The 20,469-nt window shown below is 40.5% G+C and overlaps 1 long non-coding RNA gene across 5 annotated transcripts in view; it reads right to left on the bottom strand.

The window, feature by feature from the left end:
* Nucleotides 1-20,469, bottom strand: part of LOC125120032 (uncharacterized) — a 164,523-nt gene that overhangs the window by 30,791 nt on the left and 113,263 nt on the right. For 3 of the 5 annotated variants that reach the window (XR_007133230.1, XR_007133231.1, XR_007133233.1), the window contains 2 exons: nt 8,463-8,657; nt 7,825-7,925 (listed from right to left, as the gene is read on the bottom strand). This is a non-coding gene — a long non-coding RNA (uncharacterized LOC125120032). Of the gene's footprint in view, nt 1-7,824; nt 7,926-8,462; nt 8,721-20,469 lie in introns of all 5 variants that reach the window. The other 2 variants (XR_007133232.1, XR_007133234.1) reach the window with 2 other exon arrangements.

Below are 20,469 nucleotides of genomic sequence, written 5' to 3'. Positions count from 1 at the left end.
AACAACAAAAAGAATTTAAAATGGCAACAAAACAAACAACAATTTTTACTCTCACTAGTTATTAAAATACAAAATCAAACAATAGGATACCACTTGTTTTGGTTCTTCAAACTGTCAAAAACTTTATGATTATGAGCTCAAGTGTGTAGAGGAATTGATATTCTTACTGTTGGTGATTATACATTCTTATTAGTACAGCATTCCTAGAGAACAGTATGACATATACAAACAAACTAAAATAGTTTAAATTTCTTATCTTTTAGCTCAGTAATTTTATTTCTATGCATTTACCTTAATCAAAATTGTACATGAAATTTAGCTTCATGGATATTACTTAAAGCATTGATTATAATGACAAAAAATCACAACCTAAACATCCAGCAGCAGGGCAATGGTTGAATAGTCTACAGAATTTTGATGTTTTTTTTTTCTTTTTAGGGCTGCACCTACAGCATATGGAAGTTCCCAGGCTAGAGGTCTTTGAATGAGAGCTGCAGCTGCCGGCCTACACCACAGCAACACGGGATCCGAGCAGTGTCTGTGAGGTATACTACAGCTCACAGCAATACCAGATCCTTAAACCACTGAGTGAGGCCAAGGATTGTACCTGCATCCTCATGGATGCTAGTTGGTTTCGTTAGTGCTGAGCCATGATGAAAACTCCTCAATATTATTAAATATGTAGCTGATAAAAATATCATATGAAACACGTTCACAGAGGATAGCTCAATGCTTTTCAAAATGCCCTTTGATAATGCATGTGCATACCTATCAATAAAAATAATTGGTTTATATATATCAACATGTTAATAATGGTCATTTTGCTTGTTCACATTTTCCAAATATCTATTTCATAATCATAAAACAGGGCAACAGCTTTAAAAAAAAAAAAAAAACTCTGCAAGTTATAGATGAGTCAATAGCAAACAGTGAGGAAAAAAACAGGGTTCTTTCTTATCAACCAAGTCCATTCTGAGGTCTCACATAGCTGCCAACCAACCAAGATTGAGCACTCTCTGGCAGAAATAGAAACTCAAGAGCCAGGTAGATTATACACCCATTTTACATTTTGATGTTTGGACAAAGCTTAGAACATTGTGTTCAGTTAGGAGAGGTATGCTTAAAGAACACTGTTTCCTGGGAGAGTCCAGAGGGTTCTATGATTAACAGCTAAAGGAGAGGAAGATATTTAATCCACTGAAAAGAAGAGTTAAGGGGAAGATAAAAATGCTCTTCAAATTTCCAAATGGCTGTCATAAGAAAGAAAGATTAGATTCATTACTATAGTGGTTCTAAACATATTTCAAGGACCAATGCACAGAAATTTCCCAGATAGCACCTAGGGACAAAGCAAAACTGTTTCAACAATTAGACTCTCTCCACAAAGGAATAGGAGATGAGGCACACCAGAGGTCTTCCTGCAGAGGCTTCCAATGACTTCATCGGGGCTGTTGCAATGGAGATTCCAGCCCTGGAAAAGACTGTCCTAAACACACTCTAAGATCCTGCAGCTCAAAGTGAGGTCTATGGACCAGTGGCACTGGTATCACCTAGAAGCTTGATAAAAAGTGCAGACCTAGAGTTCCCACTTCAGGACAGACTGTGGCACAGTGGGTTAGGAATCTGATTGCAGTGACTTGGGTTACTGCAGAGATGTGGGCTCAATCCCTGGCCTGGCATAGTAGGATCTGGTTTTGCTGCAGCTGTGGTGTAGATCACAGTTGAGGCTCAGATCACAGTTACAGCTACAGCTCAGGTTCAATCCCTGGCCCAGGAACTTCCATATGCCTCAAGTGCAGCCATAAAATTAAAAAAAAAAATGCATACTTAATGAATCAGAACCTTCACTTCCTCAAGATCCCATGTAATTCCTATGTACATTAAAGACTGAGAAACAGACATGGAAGATACTCTAACTGTCCAGCTTCTCCATTGACTTAGGTTTTCAGAGTCTCCTTTTGCTGGTCCTCTTCCATGTGCTTTTTCATGACCTATTAAGTACCCATGTAATAATTAGTTATTAAAGGCAGAAGACTTGAGGGCAATTTGTGATAGAATGAGTATAATATGCTTCCAGATTAATATCATCTAATGAAAGATTATATTCTTTATTGGTGGGAATTTACTGGAGAAGGAGTCCTACAAAAATCCATTGACAGGTAAGTAAATGAGTGAATGTAGTTGTGTGTATATACTGTCTCTGAACCCAATGAATCAGAAAAAATTACAAGCTCTGACTTCCTGTCTGATTCTCACTCATTCCTCCTACACTCTAGACAGCAACTATAGGCTTCCCATCCACCTTTAGGACCATCTGGCATTCTTCCTTCTGAGGAGCATACGTGTCTTCACTAGTCCTGTCCTCTAGGACAGCCCTATTCTGGTGCAGATATAAACTTCTAACTCTCCACAGCTGATAGTCCAAAACTTCAAACAGTGTAACATAACCAGACCTCATGTATAAGACAAGAACCCAAGCATTTAATGACAACTGGATGTTGACTGATGGAAAAACCAGGCCTCATATCTCTGGTAGCTTCCTCTTTCAGTCCCCAAAGCACACTACTTTATGCTGTGGAATAACCAACTGCTTCCACTGCCCCACAAACACCATCTATTCTGTGCCTTTCCTATTCCCTCAACCTGGAATGCCATTTAGGTCTGTCATTGCCTGGCTAACCTCTGCTCATCTTTTAAGACTCAGCTCAGGATGCATCTGCTCCTCCAGGCAGCCTTCTTTCAACTCCAGGCTGCATGAGATGCCTCCCCCCTGCACCCTGTTTTAACTTGCCTGTACCGTCATAGACCAGTGCTATCCAATAAAAATCTAACGGAAGCCACAAAAATTTAAATTTTCTAGTAGCAGAGTTTTTAAAAATCAAAAAGAAACAGGTGAAGTTAACTTTAACTATATTTTATTTAACCCAGCACATCCAGAATGGTAATCAGTATTAGATATTTTGCATTCCTTCATCATTTCAAGTCTTCAAAATCCACTGTGTGTTTCATATGTAGAGCACACCTCAATTCAGATCAGAAACATTCCAAGAGCTCAAAAGCTACTCATGACTAGTGGTAACTGTGCAGGACAGACAAGCCTTAAACTGAAATAACCTACTGATGGTTTTGCTTTACCTATTGGAAGGCAAGCTGCTCAAGGACAAGGTCAATGTCTTACTTGGAGTTTCATCAGTGCCTGACATATATTGAGCACTCAGCAAATGTTTGCTAAACTAACTGGACCTTAAGGTGTTTTGAGAGAAGGTGGAACTTTTGCAGCTGTTAAATGAAGCACAGCTTTATGTGTACTGATAATAACAAGGATGATATGAATAATAGCTAATATTTCTGTCTTTGACCTTGTTCTATGCCCTTTAAATGTATTATTTAGTCCTCCTCACAATCTCACGTACTATGCAGCATTATTACCTTCACGTTATAGATAAAGAACTTTTTATTTTCTTTTTAGCGACACACCTGCAGCATATGTAAGTTCCTGGGCTAGGGGCTGAAACAGGGCTGCAGCTGCTGGCCTATACCAGCTTGCGACAACGCCATATCCTTAACCCGTGGAGCAAGGCCAGGGATTGAATCCACATCCTCATGGATACTAGTCGGGTTCTTAGCTCACTGAGCCACAACAGGAACTCCTAGATAAAGAAATCTGCCCCCAAATGATATGGCTACTAAGTGGAACAGTCAGAACTTACTGAAATAGTTAAAGAAAAATAGCTACTTTGCTGTACAGCAGAAATTGCCATGACATTGTAAATCAATTATATGTTTAAAAAATAAAAAATAAAACCAGGTTTGCATCTGTGAGGATTTTTTTAAAGTACATGACAAACACAAACACCTCATAATAATTAAATAGTTGAAAATAAACTACAGTCACAGATGTTATAAGCTTACTCTGATAGGTAAACTACTCTAGAATCTCCTTTCCCAACCTCGCCAGCATTTTTTCTGGGACTTTGTCATCTGCTGAGTTTTACCTCATACAGGTGTACCTCTTTCCAAGTTTTTGAACCAACTGCTTCTGGTCTGAAATTTAGTATCTTTTATAGTTGCCTTCTAAGATACTTGCATTCTGCCTGTCTTATCAAAATGGCAGAGCTCTTCACAAACCACTCTAGTGAGTAGTCATCTTTCTCAGCGCCTCATCTTCTCCCAGGATATGGGGAAAGAATGGGGCATAAACTGTTTTCCTCCACATGCTGCCCCCAGAGGACGCTTCAGTCTTGCTTACCGGCCTGGGGGGTGGGGATGGGGGGGGTAACTAATCACTGCTAATGTGTGCTTTGTATAAGGGAACTGGGCTGAACTCTGTTTTAAAAAAATGACGCAGATTTCAATTTTTGTGTGTGTGTACAAAAATTCCATTATCTCTGAACCACGGGAACCAGAACCACATCTGGCAAAGGAAATAAAGCTGGAGACACAAGGAAAGAATAGATTAGGAGAAGCCTTGAAAACAGGCAGCCGCGTTTAGATTTGATGTGGTGGGAAATAAAGATCCCTGGAGGGTTTCTGAGCAAGGGAGTGATGTGATGAAAACAGTGATTAAGGAAGATGAAATGCAAGCGGGACAAATTAAAGGGAGGGACGTGGATCTGAGAGGAGGCAGCCATCTGGGCGCTGGGAGGCAGGGAGAGAAAGCCAGGGGACTGGGAAAAGGAATCACGAGTCTGTGAATTAACATATGCCACCCTGAAGTCACTTCACTACCAAGTTACCACCAGTTTTTTATGCTCTTACTCTTTCGGCATGGCAAAAATAAACCCATGAGGAGCTGAATATTTTCATTAAAATGATAGTAAAATTTCATCTCTGTGAATATAGTGGTTTGACTGTATGTGTACCCTGCTGGGCAAATGAGCTTTACCAGGAACCTATGGAACAGTTTGCAGGGCAGAAATGGTGCTCAGAGAAAGTTATATTAGACCCTTATTCACAGAATAAACAAGCACAATGAAAACCAAATAATTTTTGTACAGAGAAAGACAAATAGCATATATCACTTATGTGTGGAATCTAAAAAATGATACAAATGAACTTATTTACAAAACAGACACAGACTCGCAGACATAGAAAATAAACTTACGATTATCGAAGGGGATAGTTCAGGGAGTGGGGGTTGTGCTTGGGAGGGATAAATTAGGAGTTTGTGACTAACATACACACTACTATATATATAACAGATAAACAACAAGGATCTACAGGATGGCACAGGGAACTATATTCAATAATACTGTACAGTAAAGGAAACTATGCCCCATCTCTTGGGGTAGAACAAGATGGAAGACGGTACGAGAAAAAGTGTGTGTGTGTGTGTGTGTGTGCACACACTGGGTCACTATGCTATACAACAGAAATTGACAGGATGTTGTGAATTAACTATATTCTAATAAAAATATCTTGTGATAATCTATAATGAAAAGACTCTGAGAATGAATATACATGTATATAACTGAACCACTTTGCTGTATACCTGAAACTAACACAACACTGCAAATCAACTAACCTTCAATTTAAAAAAAAAAAGTGTTTTTAAAGCAGCCTCATGTGGATGAAGCCCACAGGACAGCCCATGAGTATCCCTAACTTGTTGCCCTAAAGGATTCTAAAAGCATTCTTTCCAAGTCAGATTCTACAGTGGCAGAAATCCACAAAGAACTTGGGTTAACCAACACTATTTGCCAATGCCCTATGCCCTAAGCCATCATGTTCTCTGAATTTGACCGAATTTTTTTTTCTTTTTTTCTTTTTAGGGCCACACCTATGACATATGGAAGTTCCCAGGCTAGAGGCTGAATCAGAGCTACAGCTGGGGGCCTACACCACAGCCATAGTAACTTGGGATCTGAGCCACATCTTCGATCTACACCACAGCTCATGGGCAACGCCAGATCCTTAACCCACTGAGTGAGGCCAGGGACTGAACCTGCATCCCCATGGGTACTAGTAGGATTTGTTTCCACTGTGCCACAACAGGAACTCCTGGCTGCAATTCTAAATGGTCCAGAGACTCAAAAGTTATTTTCATTCAAGATTAGATCTGGAAAGAGCCTCACAGAATATCTAAATTTATAGTTTAACTTTAGTTTCAAGCTGCTCACAATGGAAATACAGTGGATAAATATTAAAATGGGCTCCTTGGCTGGGACTGTGGTGAAAGGCCCAGAATTCTACCTACTCATTCTCTTCACTGCCCTAACAACCCTCTCCCCCTGAATCTTACATATGATACTGAAGACCCTGAACCCTCCCCAGGACTCTGGGCTGAAAAGAATGCTGACTGTAAGACATTAAAATGTCCAGGGCTTTTGTTTTGTTTTGGCTTCTTGTGACAGATGAAAAAAAATTGAAGCCTGGAAAGCTAAAGTGGGGCTTCCATTTCCAGCCATATAATGCACCAAATAGCCTGAAAAACAGTCTCCTAGAACCCCAAGAATGCTGGATAAATGCTAATGTCCATTTAAATGCATCAAATGGACTCATAGGGACATAAAGTCCTCAATTTGAAAACGAGTATAACCCATGACCTGGCAATTCAGTGTCTAGGTAAGTGCCCAAGAACAGTGGAGACGCACCATGGAATCATTTTAGTAAATTACAAACAGGGCATTTTTGCATGGGTGAAATAGAACAGACCAAACTGGATTATAGCTGAATAGACAAGAGTATTATTATGAGAAATTTTATTCCACATGTGTGTGTATACACATACAGACACACAGAAATGTAGCCCGTGTGTGTGCTGGGTTTCCATGCAAAGTGGAGCTTTAACTGTGAGGATAGACAACATTTTGAAAAAAATGTGATTTTTGAGAAGCTTTTGTACTAGTACATGAAATGAACAAGAATACTCATTGAAACATTGTTTATCATAGCACCAAATTAGAAACAATCTAATTATTCATGGACAGGAGAATGGAGCTAACTAGATAGATTGACAAATACATAGACAGACATCTGTTCACAAATCATTACAATACACAGCAGTTAAAATGAATGGACTAGAGCTTTGTTGTTGAAATCTAATGCTAAATACAAAAAGAGCAAATTGCAGAATGATGCCCATCATATTTAAAGTTATATAAAGTTTTATTCAGAAGCCATCATTACACTGGATCTTACAGGGACCTAACCCTACACTTACAGAGGAGTCATTTAAATGCAGACCACAGTAGGTCTTTAAATCCTATTTCAAAGGCAAAAATTAAAGAGTATGAAATGGTATAATAAAAGGGATTTGAAATGTCAAAAAATAAAGTTATTTCAAGTTTTAAAACATGCAAAGCAAGAGTATCTATTGTGGAAAGATATGCATGTATATAGAAGTGTGAAAGCATGCAAATTCAGGACAGTGTTAATCTCTGGAGCAGGAAGAAGGGAACTAGGATTAAGGAGGAATCCACAAAGAACTAAATTAGATCTGAAGCAAACTCGTCCAAATGTCAGGACTGCCTAGAACTCAATAGTGGCACACACTATTCTGTTATTGTATTCTCCCTATTTTTTTCCTGTTAATTGAAAAAAAAATTTTTTTGTGGAGTTCCCATTGTGGCTCATCGAATTAAGAATCCAACTAGTATCCATGAGAATCCAGCTTCGATCCCTGGCCTTGCTCAGTGGGTTAAGCATCTGGCGTTGCTGAGAGCTCGTACGTTGAAGATGAGGCTCAGATCTCGTGTTGCTGTGGCTGTGGTGTAAGGTGGCAATTGCAGCTCTGATTTGACCCCTAGCCTGGGAACTTCCATATGCTGCAGGTGAGACCATAAGAAGAAAAAAAGAATTTTTTTGTAAGTCACAGGCACTCACCAGAGACCAGATGGCTGATGGGTGGGGTCATCTGGAAGAAACCCAGGAAGGACTCTGATTTCCAATCCAGTCCTCTTTCCACATGGCTCCCAATTCGGGATCTGTTTGCAAATGAAGGATTTGCATCATTTTGGTGTAACTGCTAGGAACTTATTTTTACCTGAGTGATATTGCTCCCCACAGTCCACCAAGGCCACATCTGTTCTGGCCAGAAATAGCACAAAGCACACTTGCTCTGTGAGGCTGAGCTGTTGCTTCACAGTTTGTCACTTGGCTCTGTTTTCCAACTTTGCTCATGCATTGCAACAAAATGCTGAGCCACTGAAAGGTCAGTAGAGAGGTGATCTAACTGTGTAAAAAGTATGAGCTAAAGAGAGAGAGGAAGAGTGAGAAATGGGGGAGAGGGAGAATCAGCTTTGTATGAAGAAATAGATAAATCCATACATAATGATAAAATTAAAGTCAGCACATTGCCGAGAAACCAGAAAACACACATAGGGTTTATTTGAGATGATGGAAACAACTTGAAATAGAAACATTTCATAGCCTGTAAGTGCAAATACACAATTTAATGGGAGAAGGTTTATTAACTTTTTTTCTAGTCTCTTTTAGGACAAAAGCAAGAAGACGAATGATACCTTGGCAACAACTGCAGAATCTTATGCAGAGAGATTTATTACACTTTGGAAAAGTTCAGGGCAGTGGCTTTTATCATTCGATCCTTTATACTCTTCAAGTTACATCAAAAGCAGCTCTTCCTTCTTTTTCTTCTTTAAGCATAACTTCTGGGTCAGCTTTAGCTTTTCAGGTGGGTGAGCCCAACTTTCCTGCTGCTGGAAAAGATAGCACAGAGAACTCTACCCAATATTCTGTGATAATCTATGTTGGAAGGGAATCTAAAAGAGAATGGAAAAAAAATTATAATAAAAAATTTAAAAATTTAAAAAATTTAAAGAATATAAGAGAATGGATATGTGTATATGTATCACTGAGTCACTTTGTTGTACAGCATAAATTGTCATAGCCTTGTAAATCAACTACATTTCAATAAAACTTTAAAAAAGAGAAAAAATAAAGTAACTCTTGTAGCAGAGCACCCAAAACAGATCTTTCTCTGGAATCAGACAAAAAACGGTATGTGATTATGTCTTTTAAAGACTTCTCACCCTGGACCGCCTACCTGTTTTCATGAGCTATGAATGTATTCTTTTTGTACTGCCAGAGAAAACTCAGATCTGGGACAGAATTCCCTCTGGTGTCTCAAGAGCAAATGCAGCAACAATTAACATTTACTGAACACTTAACTCTTCTAAATGCTTCATTCACTTGTCACCACTATCTCAGGAAGGCACTATTTTATAGATAAGAAAACTGAGGAAGTTCCCTGGTGGCTCAGTGGGTTAAGGATACAGTGTTGTCACAGTGCTGTGGTGCAGGTTCAGTCTCTGGCCTGAGAACTTCCTCATGCTGCAGGCACAGGAAAGAAAGAAAGAGAAAGAAAGAGAAAGAGAGAAAGAGAGAAAGAAAGGAAGGAAGGAAGGAAGGAAGGAAGGAAGGAAGGAAGGAAGGAAGGAAGGAAGGAAGGAAGGAAAAAGGAAGAAAGAGAGGAAAACATAAAGAAAACTGAGATACTGAAGATTAAGCAATATTCCTCAGGTCACCCATAAAAAGTGATAGAGCCAGGATTTGAACCTAATCAGTTGTTTCTAACAGCCTGGGCTTCTACATGCCACGCTATATCCAGGAGGGTTTTTTTTGTTTGTTTTTTGTTGTTTTTTTTTTTTTTTTTTTGGTCTTTTTATGGCTGCACCCACAGCCTATGGAGGTTCCCAGGCTAGGCATCCTATAGGAGCTGTAACCACTGGCCTATGCCACAGCCACAGCCATGCCAGATCCAAGCTAAGTCTGAGACCTACACCACAGATCACGGCAACAACGGATCCTTAACACACCGAGTGAGGCCAGGGCTCGAACCTGCGTCCTCATGGATGCTAGTCAGATTCATTTCCACTGAGCCACAAAGGGAAATCCCAGGAGGGGGTATTTAAGATAAGTAACTGCTGTGTAGCACTGGCAACTATGTCTAGTCACTTATGATGGAGCAAAATAATATGAGAAAATAGCATATGTACATGTATGTGTAACTAGGTCACCATGCTGTACAGTAGAAAAAAAACTGTATTGGGGAAATAACAATTTTAAAAAGAATATTCGAGAGAACATAAAACCATCTTTAAAATGTTGTAAATAAAAACCATTCCTAATTTACAATAAATAAATAAATAAATAAATAAAATAAGTGGATGTATCAGCTTACATTCCCACCAACAGTGCAGCAGGGTTCCCTTTTCTCCTCACTCCCTCCAGCATTTGCTATCTGTGGACTTATGAATGATGGCCATTCTGACTGGTGTGAGGTAGTATCTCGTGGTAGTTTTGATTTACATTTCTCTAATAATCAGGGATGTTGAGCATTTTTTCATAGGCTTGTTGGCCATCTGTACATCTTCCTTGGAGAAATGTCTATTCATGTCTTCTGCCCATTTTTCAATGGGTTGTTGGCTTTTTCGCTATTGAGTTGTATAAGTTTCTGGTATGTTCTAGAGATTAAGCCCTTGTCAGCTACATCGTTTGAAACTATTTTCTCCCATTCTGTAAGTTATCTTTTTGTTTTCTTTTTGATTTCCTTTGCTGTGCAAAAGCTTGTCAGTTTGATGAGGTCCCATTGGTTTATTTTTGCTTTTATTTCTGTTGTTTTGGGAGACTGAGTTGAGAAAACATTTGTAAGGCTGATGTCAGAGAATGTTTTGCCTATGCTCTCTTCTAGGAGTTTGATGGTGTCTTGTCTTATATTTAAGTCTTTCAGCCATTTTGAGTTTAGTTTTGTGCATGGTGTGAGCGTGTGTTCTAGTTTCATTGATTTTCATATGGTTCTCCAGGTTTCCCAGCAATACTTGCTGAAAAGACTATCTTTTTCCCATTTTATGTTCTATGGAGAACAGTATGGAGCTACTTTAGAAAACTATACATAGAACTACCATATGACCCAGCAATCCCACTCTTGGGCATATATCTGGACAAAACTTTCCTTAAAAAAGATGCATGCACCCACATGTTCATTGCAGCACTATTCATAATAGCCAAGACATAGAAACAACCCAAGTGTCCATCAACAGATGACTGGATTAGGAGGATGTGGTATATATATATACACACATACATACACAGTGGACTACTATTCATCCATAAAAAGAACAAAATAATGCCATTTGCAGCAACATGGATGGAACTAGAGACTCTCATACTAAGTGAAGTAAGTCAGAAAGAGAGGGAGTTCCCATCATGGTGCAGTCATTAATGAATCTGACTAGGAACCATGAGGTTGCAGGTTCGATCCCCAGCCTTGCTCAGTGGGTTGAGGATCCGGCATTGCTGTGAGCTGTGGTGTAGGATGCAGATGCGGCTGGGATCCCCAGTTGCTGTGGCTCTGGTGTAGGCCAGCGGCCACAGCTCTGACTGGACCCCTAGCCTGGGAACCTCCATGTGCCGTGGGAGTGGTCCTAGAAAAGACAAAAAGACAAAAAAAAAAAAAGAAAGAGAAAGGCAAATGCTATATGATATCACTTATATCTGGAATCTAATATACAGCACAAGTGAAACTTTCCACAGAAAAGAAAATCATGAACTTCGAGAATAGACTTGTGGTTGCCAAGGGGACAGGGGAGGGAGTGGGATGGATTGGGAGCTTAATAGATGCAGACTACTGCCTTTGGAATGGGTTGGTAATGAGATCCTGCTGTGTAGCACTGGGAACTATGTCTAGTCACTTATAATGGAGCATGATAATGTGAGAAAAAAGAATGTATACATGTGTGTGTGTAACTGGGTCACCATGCTATACAGTAGAAAAATAAATAAATAAAAGGTAAAAATAAATAAATAAATAAAGTACGTGGAGGCAGCTGTTGAAACAATAGCACCATGTTATGTTAGGAGTCATGGGGTCTCTGCTTCAGATACAAGGGCTATAAGAGGAAAGTATGCACAAGCTAGTGAAGGTGACAGTGGTTTGTTCAAAATCAGAATCCTTCCCTTAGGGCTCACAGAAACCTAGAACATCTGCCTCAGGGCTTCTGGTATTCTACCTGACCCAAATCATGACTAATTTCTCTTATGCCCCTCAACCCCTAGAGAATGAAAGTGGAGATGGACTTAGAAATGATATAAAAGTCAGAAGGCTCAAGCTTGAGTTCAGTACTGCCACTTACTAACCACATGGATTAATTTTCCTTGTCTATAAAATGAGAAAAAGAGCACATGAGAAATAGGATGGTGAGAGTGAAAGCAGGTAGAAGCACAGAGAACTATGATTATACACATGCAGATGGCTGAACCAGGAGGTTTGTTTTCCTTTGTTCCATAAGTCAAAGCAGCATCTGACAACAAAATGCTATAAACACCCATGAAAGACCAATGTGGATCCCTAAAAGCCTCCTATTGTAGAATTAATATTAACCTTGGTCAAGTCATTTTTCTTTTTTTCCAATCTATGAGAGGTGGATATTAATTACCAAAGTGTCTTCCAACTCTGCTATTTTGTGATTCATCTCATCCCAGATTTCGGGGGAGTGAACCAAAGTTTTTAAATGGTAGTCTGGCTACTTCTGGGCCACCTTACCTTTCTAAGCTGAACACATTCATAGGGTCCCACCAATCTCACAGAACCCATAGGAAAATCTAACAGCTCTGAGATATAATTAACCGCCCCCAAGTTCAAGTGTTAAGGAGAACGGGATTCTGTACTGGAACTCGGTAGCTATCTGGTTTAGCAGGCAATCTGTTGGAAGTGGGGGTGATGGCATTCCAATGCTTTTGTTCTGGGTAATGCCAGACACATAAGGAATGCAGGACAGGATGACCTTTGAGGGAGCTTCCAGCCCTAGGATCTCATGTGACTGCTGCACGGATAAGTATCACTTGAAATGATGTTGGCTATGACCTCCCATATTAGGCTGGGAGCCAGGGCCAGGGGCCCACCCAGACATTCTGCCTCTCTGCTTTGGCCTTCCCGCAGGGAGACATGTCAAATGTGGCAGGTGTAACTTGAGGGAGTGACTGCAGTGTGGTCCTAAAGCAGCTGTGTGCTCTGCTGGCACCTCGGAATGGGGCTGACCCATTCCATGGAAGCCAGCCCCTCAGGAGCTGATATGATGTGAGTGAGAATGATGGGTCCATTCCCAAGTCAAAGGGCACAACTGGTCACTGATCACAGTCTATTACATAGTCCATCCCCCACCCAGCCATCCCGCCTGTCAGCCTGAGGCAGACAATGGGATTGGTCACCTAAGCAACATGGAACCTCGTCAGTGACCTTGAGATGCATCATAAGGCCCGGGAGCTGAGTGGTCAGGACAGTTACAATGAGATGAGCATGGGTGGCCTCCTGAATGACCATGCGCCACCCATCCATTAACAATTTTGTGTCTCTAGCAGGCTGTGCTCATCCCTGACTAAGGGCCCCTGCACTGGCTGCTCCCTTCTGAAAGCTTGGGCCCCAGCTCTCAGCACAGCTGACTCCTTTCTGCAATTCAAGTTTCATTTCAAATATCAGTATTTTTTTTCATTTTCTGATAATTTATTGTTATGTTCCTTTTTTGCTTTAAAAAAAATTTTTTTTTTGTCTCTTTGCCATTTCTTGGGCCGCTCCTGCGGTATATGGAGGTTCCCAGGCTAGGGGTCGAATCGGAGCTGTAGCCACCAGACTACACCAGAGCCACAGCAATGCGGGATCCGAGCCGCATCTGCAACCTACACCACAGCTCATGGCAAGGCCGGATCGTTAACCCACTGAGCAAGGGCAGGGACCGAACCTGCAACCTCATGGTTCCTAGTCGGATTCGTTAACCACTGCACCACAACGGGAACTCCTTAAAATTTTTTTATCTTCCATTATGTCCTATCCTAAGAGATTGGATATAGTTCCCTGTGCTGTAAAGTAGGACCACTTTCTTAAGTCTTTCATGCATACACCCTCTCAAACTATCATAACACTCTGTTTCCTATTTCATATAGAACTTCTCAGTATCTGGAATGATGCTGTTCATTTGTTTCTGGTTTATTGCACATTTTCCATTTAGAAAGTTAACTTCATGAGAACCAACATCTCCTCTGTCTTTCCAATCTATTCCCAACGCCTAGAAAATTACCAAGCATTTAATAAGAGATTACTAAAAAAACTAGTAAAATTAATTCATTGAGTTAACTCAGTCTAGGACAGGTGTGTCCTGGCACAAAAAGGGCTCTCCTCTCTTTTTCAAGCCTCGAGGATAGCTTGAATATCTCCCCATTTCTCCCCATTTCAACAGCTATCTTGTGTCCTCTGCCCCATGGAAGATCTGAGAATCACTCTCTGATCCATAAAGAGTGTTTCCTGACATCTATATTTATACCACATAACTTTTTTGTGATTTAAAATTTTATTAATGTAGTTCATCCACATTAATAATTAGACTACAAGAGCAAGTGTGTATTATCATCTCAATAGCTACAGAACACATATTCAATAAAATCAGCAGCCATACAGAATATACCACAGAACTTCTTCACTGGGGAATGATTTTTGTTTGCAAGTAACAACAGTAACAACCACCTATTCCATAATTTCAACAAACGAGTTATTCTTCTCAAGAACAAACTTGGGGGTGTTTGATCCACTGTCAGGGCGGCAATATTATGGCTTTCTCTCCTTTAAACACTCTACTCCTGGGATATGAATTTCATCTGGTGCTTTCATCACTTTACCTTATGACTGCTGTACCACCAGGAATCACATATGAATTCCCAAGAAGGGGAGAAGCGAAAGGAGAAAGAACCATGCCATGTGACTCTGTTGTTCCTTCTTCTTGGGAAAACAAAAGCTTTCCCAGAATCCATACCTAGCCCCCTTCTACTGACATCTTCTATATTAGCACTGGGTCACATGGCCACCCCTCAACCACTTTCTGACAAGGAGAAATTAGATTGTGACTAGTTTAGACTGTCACAATACATCCCCTGGGGCTGGAGAAAGGACATATTTTCCATGAGATCAAGGTGTTGCCACACTCTCCTGAACAAACAGATACATGGTAACTAAATGGATTAGAGTGGGCGTTTCTCATTTCAATTAGAGCTGAGACTCAGTGAAACTGAGTTAGAGGCAGATCCCTTGGGCCATCAAGCCCCTGAATTTTCTTAAGATTTGGCTGTTCCAAGTGTTTAAATTCCATCATATGCTCAAATATCTACTCAACATAAATATTTTTTCTTAAGCTGGCTCAAAGATACTTTCCATATTTACAGAGCATCTACTACCAGCATCCTGCCTGGCCAAGCAGGCTGTGCAGCCTGGGTGCTGTAGGGTGTCATACAATCCATTCCCATCTCCCTCAGGAATGACAGCCCTTCGGACCATACACTGCTCACCCCCCACAATCTGAGGTGACCCAAATGCTTAGACATTATGTCATCAGTCTGACAACCTCCTCCCCTTCACCTTCAGCATTTGCTGATGTCCCCAGTACACAGAGAGGCCTGCTAGGTCCTAAAGCCCTGCCTTGTGACAGAGGGACAGGGTTGTGCAATGTTGCCCAACCAGCTAGGGGAGGACTGGGACTGATGTCACATCTCACATTTATGACAAAGGCCAAAACACATCAGGCCTTCTGATTGTTAGTCCAGTACTTTTTTCTTTTATAAGCCATCTGATTATCCAAGACACACACACACTTGCTCTTCCTCTAACACAAACACACAATAAATAGTCATCCATACTCCCCACAATTAAGAAAAAGCCTAATGAGTGAAAAGCCTGGCCAGCCCAGCTTAGTATTCCATCCCTGCTAATAGCACAAGGGATATTTTGCAGACATTGTAAGGATTGTCACCAAAGCATCTATGAAGATATCTCTGCAGATTTCCTGCTCTATCATCTGTAAATTTGATCTGAATTCTGTTTCATGTATACACCTCTTCAACTTATGTCAGTTTTAGATAGATTTCTCAAAATGTGTTGCTTGCAACTTACAGGTTTATATGAACAAATGGTTCCATGGTCAGATGACTTTGGAAATACCTGATTAAAGGAAGCTCAATGCTTCTTTACTGTAAGACATGGCAAAGCCTTCAATATTCCAATATGCATCATGAGTAGCTAAAAGAGGGATAGCATGTGTGGTATTTTCCAAATTTCTTTAGCCACAGAATATTTTTCCTTGGTATATATTGAAAGGTTAGTGATGCCAGAGATATGATTTGGGCAACGCTGCTGGGAGATGGGGTCTACAGGGCAAATCTTTAGAAACTGCTACCTCCGTTAAGTCCTGAGAGGCATTGTCTATGAGTTGGTTAAGTAGGCCCTGTGGTGCAAACCTAAATGTAGCCTTAAGGCATATCACCAGATGGTTTGAAATGCTGCTGAGTCCACTGTTTCTGAGTTCTCCATCACAATTGCTATCTTGCATGAAAAGCCTACTGATCTAGGAGAGAGGGCACTTGTGTTCTTGAGCTGATCATGTTATTTCTCTGATTATCAAGTTTCCCTCCATCAAAAGGAGCATGTTAGACCATGTGAGAACAGGTAGAATGTGGTCATTGCCAAAGAGTCCAATCCTTTTATTGCCCTTCAACTGCAGCCTTTGATCAAAGCAATTTTCATTAATGCAAGGATGAGCAAGTTACACTGACTTTGGTGACACGATACATGAACTAATAACATTCAGGCTTTTTTGAAAAATGTGTTCATCTTGTTTAGATTCACTTTCTGTAAAAGACCACTTGGTATAACATAACCAAACTAACATGTCTACCAATGTGCAAACAATGCCCTAAGATATCTGGCACCAGTTTGGCTGCCCCCAAACCTTTATGTGTTTTAAGCATCCTCACCCTGACAAAACAATTTTAAGAGAATTAAATGCCAGGATTTGCAATGGTTCTGCCAAAGCTTCACCCACAGGACAATCTAGACGGAAAGCTTATTTCCCTGAAAGGCTTTTTTTCCCAGGGACAGAGAGATCCAAATAAAGAGGAAAATAACTGGACAAATTCATTTATCATCAAAATGTAACAGTATAAACTGCAATTTATGGAATAAATTTAGCTGAATTTACTAATTCTCAAAGTTCAACATTCTTGGCCATGTAATAAAACTTTCCTTTTTTATCTTTATCCCCAAGATGAATATTTTCAAGCTTTATTAATAAAAATCCTTACTCCTTGAAATTTACTTTGACCTTACATTCTCCTAAATTGAATCAGCTGAAATGTCTGAGAAAATATGAGGTTCTCTTCACATCCCTGCATCCAACCTCTGTGAAAAAGATAATGGTCTTCTTGTGGCAAGGGGAACAAGAATATTAAAGGGCACATGGTGCAGCAGGGGGAAAACCCAGCAAGGGCATCAGAAGACCAAGATTCTAGCCAGTCTTTAGACAGCTGTTGCTATGAGTTGAATTGTGTCCCTCCACCAAATTTATATGTTGGAGTCCCAACCCCAGTATCTTACAATGAGACTTTCTTTTGGAGTTGGGTCTTCATGGAGGTAATCAGATTAAAATGAAGTCATGGTGGTGGGCCCTCCTCCAATACAACTAGAGGACTTAGAAGAACAGGAAATTTGGACAAAGAGACACATAGGTGGGAATAAGATGGGAAAAGACACAGGGAGAAGATGGCCAATGACAAACCAAGGAGAGAGAAGGCCTGGAGCAGACCTTTCCCTTTTAGCCCTCAGAAGGAACCGAATCAGCCAACACCTTGATCTTGGACTTCTAGCCTCCTGAACTAAGAGAGAGAAATTTCAGTTGTTTAAGCCACTCAGTTTGTGGCACTTTGTTTCAGAGCCCTAACAAAGTAATGCAGCTGTGTTCATGGCTAAGTCTTCTAATATCTCTCGGTCTCAGTTTCTTCATCCATAGCATTAGGGGGCAAGTGACCTTTGACATTGCTTTTATGTCTAATGGCTAATGATCAAGGATGAAGATAGCCTCTCACCATTCTCCTGAGATGTAAACATGCACCATCTTCTGAGAAAAGCTTTCCCCTTTGTAAATCAATGGATTACAGACAAGCTGACACCATCTTTGATAATCACATCTGGCCATCCTAATTCATTTTTCAGGAATAACTTTGGGAAGCAAAGTAAGGAAGAAAGGAGGCTCAAAGTAATTCTGATGAAAGGTTATAAACTTAGAAGTTTATATCTTTCTACAAGAAGTTCATCATTTGAAAAAACACTGGCTTATACAGAGGTGCTAGGGTGGGTTCTGATGAAAAGACAAAAACAAATGTGAATTTCTTGACATGGTTCCCTTTCCCTTTATAGAGGAAGAACCTCTGTAAAGTAAACAATAAAAGCACTTATTTTATGCTCTCTTCACAACCCATCTCTGTATTCTCTCTCCCCTTCCTTCTGCTCTCCTCCCAACACTCCTCATTCTAATGTATATTATGAAGGAAAATATGTTTCAGGCACAACAACTGAACTTCTGAGTGCTACTATCCTGTTCTATCTCACCAATAAACCAGTTAATAACAATGACTTTTGCAACATTTATCAACCTCTTATCAGCATGTATCATCTTGGTATAAATCCCATGCTATTAATGTAACTTCCAAACCTGGAATATAGTATTAATGCCAGAATCATAAATGGTAAGAAGAGCATTTTGGCAACTGAAATTGCAATTCTAAATGCTATAAAACATAACTGATGTCCTAATTCCCCTTCTCTTTACCTCACTGAATGTATGCTCTCTTGCCAAAGAAAATACAAAGATAAGCATTCTACTCTATGATATGATTTTATCATTGCTAAGAAGCAATGAGAGGGTGTCCTTCTTAAGAAGCAGCTGGCTATAGTCTATTTATATAGTAGCATCAACTATATTAAAACAAAAGCCAACATACTTGGCAAGCGTCAATCCCACTTTTAAATGGACAGTGCTTATATTAGTCAGGGTCCCACTAAGATGGAATAATCAAATCAGGGTAATTCAAGGGTTTGTCCACTAAGGAATGTTTTATACAGGTGTACTCAGAGTGAAATAAAACCACAAAGGATTGTGGGCAATAAATGGGGTTAGGAGGTAAACCACTGCTGCTAACTCTAGGCACAAGGAAAGGAGGAGAAGGAGGGGTTAACAGTCTCTAGAAAAATAAAGCCCTGTAGAGAAGTTCCGGTTGTGGTTCAGCAGGTTGAGAACACAACCTAATAATATCCATGAGGCTGTGGATTCAATCCCTGGCCTCATTCAGTGGGTTAAGGATCTGGCATTGCCACAAGCTGTGGTGTAAGTCTCAGATGTGGCTTGGATCTGGTGTTGCTATGGCTGTGGTATAGGTCTGTAGCTGCAGTTTCAAATTCTGATTCGAGCCCTAGCCTGGGTATTTCCCTATGCTGCAGATACAGCCCTAATAATAATAATAATAATAATAATAATAATAAGAAGAAGAAGAAGAAGAAGAAGAAGAAGAAGAAGAAGAAGAAGAAGAAGAAGAAGAAGAAGAAGAAGAAGAAGAAGAAGAAGAAAAGAAGAAGAAGAAGAAGAAGAAGAAGAAGAAGAAGAAGAAGAAGAAGAAGAAGAAGAAGAAGAAGAAGAAGAAGAAGAAGGGAAGGAAGGAAGGAAGGAAGGAAGGAAGGAAGGAAGGAAGGAAGGAAGGAAGGAAGGAAGGAAGGAAGGAAGGAAAGGAGGTAGGAAGGAAGGAAAAAAGAGAAAGCCCTGTAGACAAGACTGCCTTTAAACGAGTGGTGGTGTTTCCCCTAGGGACGTTGTCCAAGGTGTCCCCACAAGGAGGGAGTAAGGGAAATAAACACCCTCCCTCCCTTCAGTTTCTTGCCGGGGCTCCTCACTGGTCAAATCCAACCAGAGTTAGAACAGAGTGCCCAGTGATGTGGTCCATACAGGTCAGCCTCTAAAGACCTGGGTGAGTACATCTGGAGTGGCAATTGGATGATATACAACAGAGTGCTACATAGCCCAACCAATTCACTGAAATAATTTGCAAGTTTTGTAAGAGCAGAAAATCTGTTCTTGTTCACCACTTTATCCTCAATTATGTTGTTCCAACACCAATCAGTTTTCCACTTTGACACCAACTGAATGTCCAATAATTGAATTCTGAGCGATGTTAACTACCCAGAGTTAGCACAGACCCCACAAGTTAAGAGCTCGGTCCCACTTTCGACACCAGCCACAAAGAGATCCCCAGACAACCTTTGCTTGTGCCCAGGTGATTATAAATCCCATAACCCTAACTTAGGGTCAGTCTTTTGCTAGAGTAACTCACAACTCAGGAAAGCTCTCTACTTTCTATTACAGTTTTATTTTAAAGAATCCAACTCAGGAACAGCCAAATGGAAGAGATACAGGGGAATGCAGAGCACTGAGTTTCCATGTCCTTTTCTAGTTCACCACCCTTCCAGCACATCAGTGTGTTCACCAGTCTGGAAGCTTCATGACATAGGCCTGATCTACTAAATCATTGGCCACTGGTGACTAAACTCAATCTCCAGTCCCTCTCTCCTCCCCAGAGGTTAGAGTAGGACTAAAGTCCCACTCCTCTAATCACATGGTTGGTTCTTCTGGGGATCAGCCCTCATCCTGA

This window comes from Phacochoerus africanus, chromosome 2, assembly GCF_016906955.1.
Source record: "Phacochoerus africanus isolate WHEZ1 chromosome 2, ROS_Pafr_v1, whole genome shotgun sequence".
Classification (NCBI taxonomy): domain Eukaryota; kingdom Metazoa; phylum Chordata; class Mammalia; order Artiodactyla; family Suidae; genus Phacochoerus; species Phacochoerus africanus.
The sequence above is the reverse complement of the archived record's forward strand: the minus strand, read 5'-3'. Positions and strand labels throughout refer to the sequence as shown.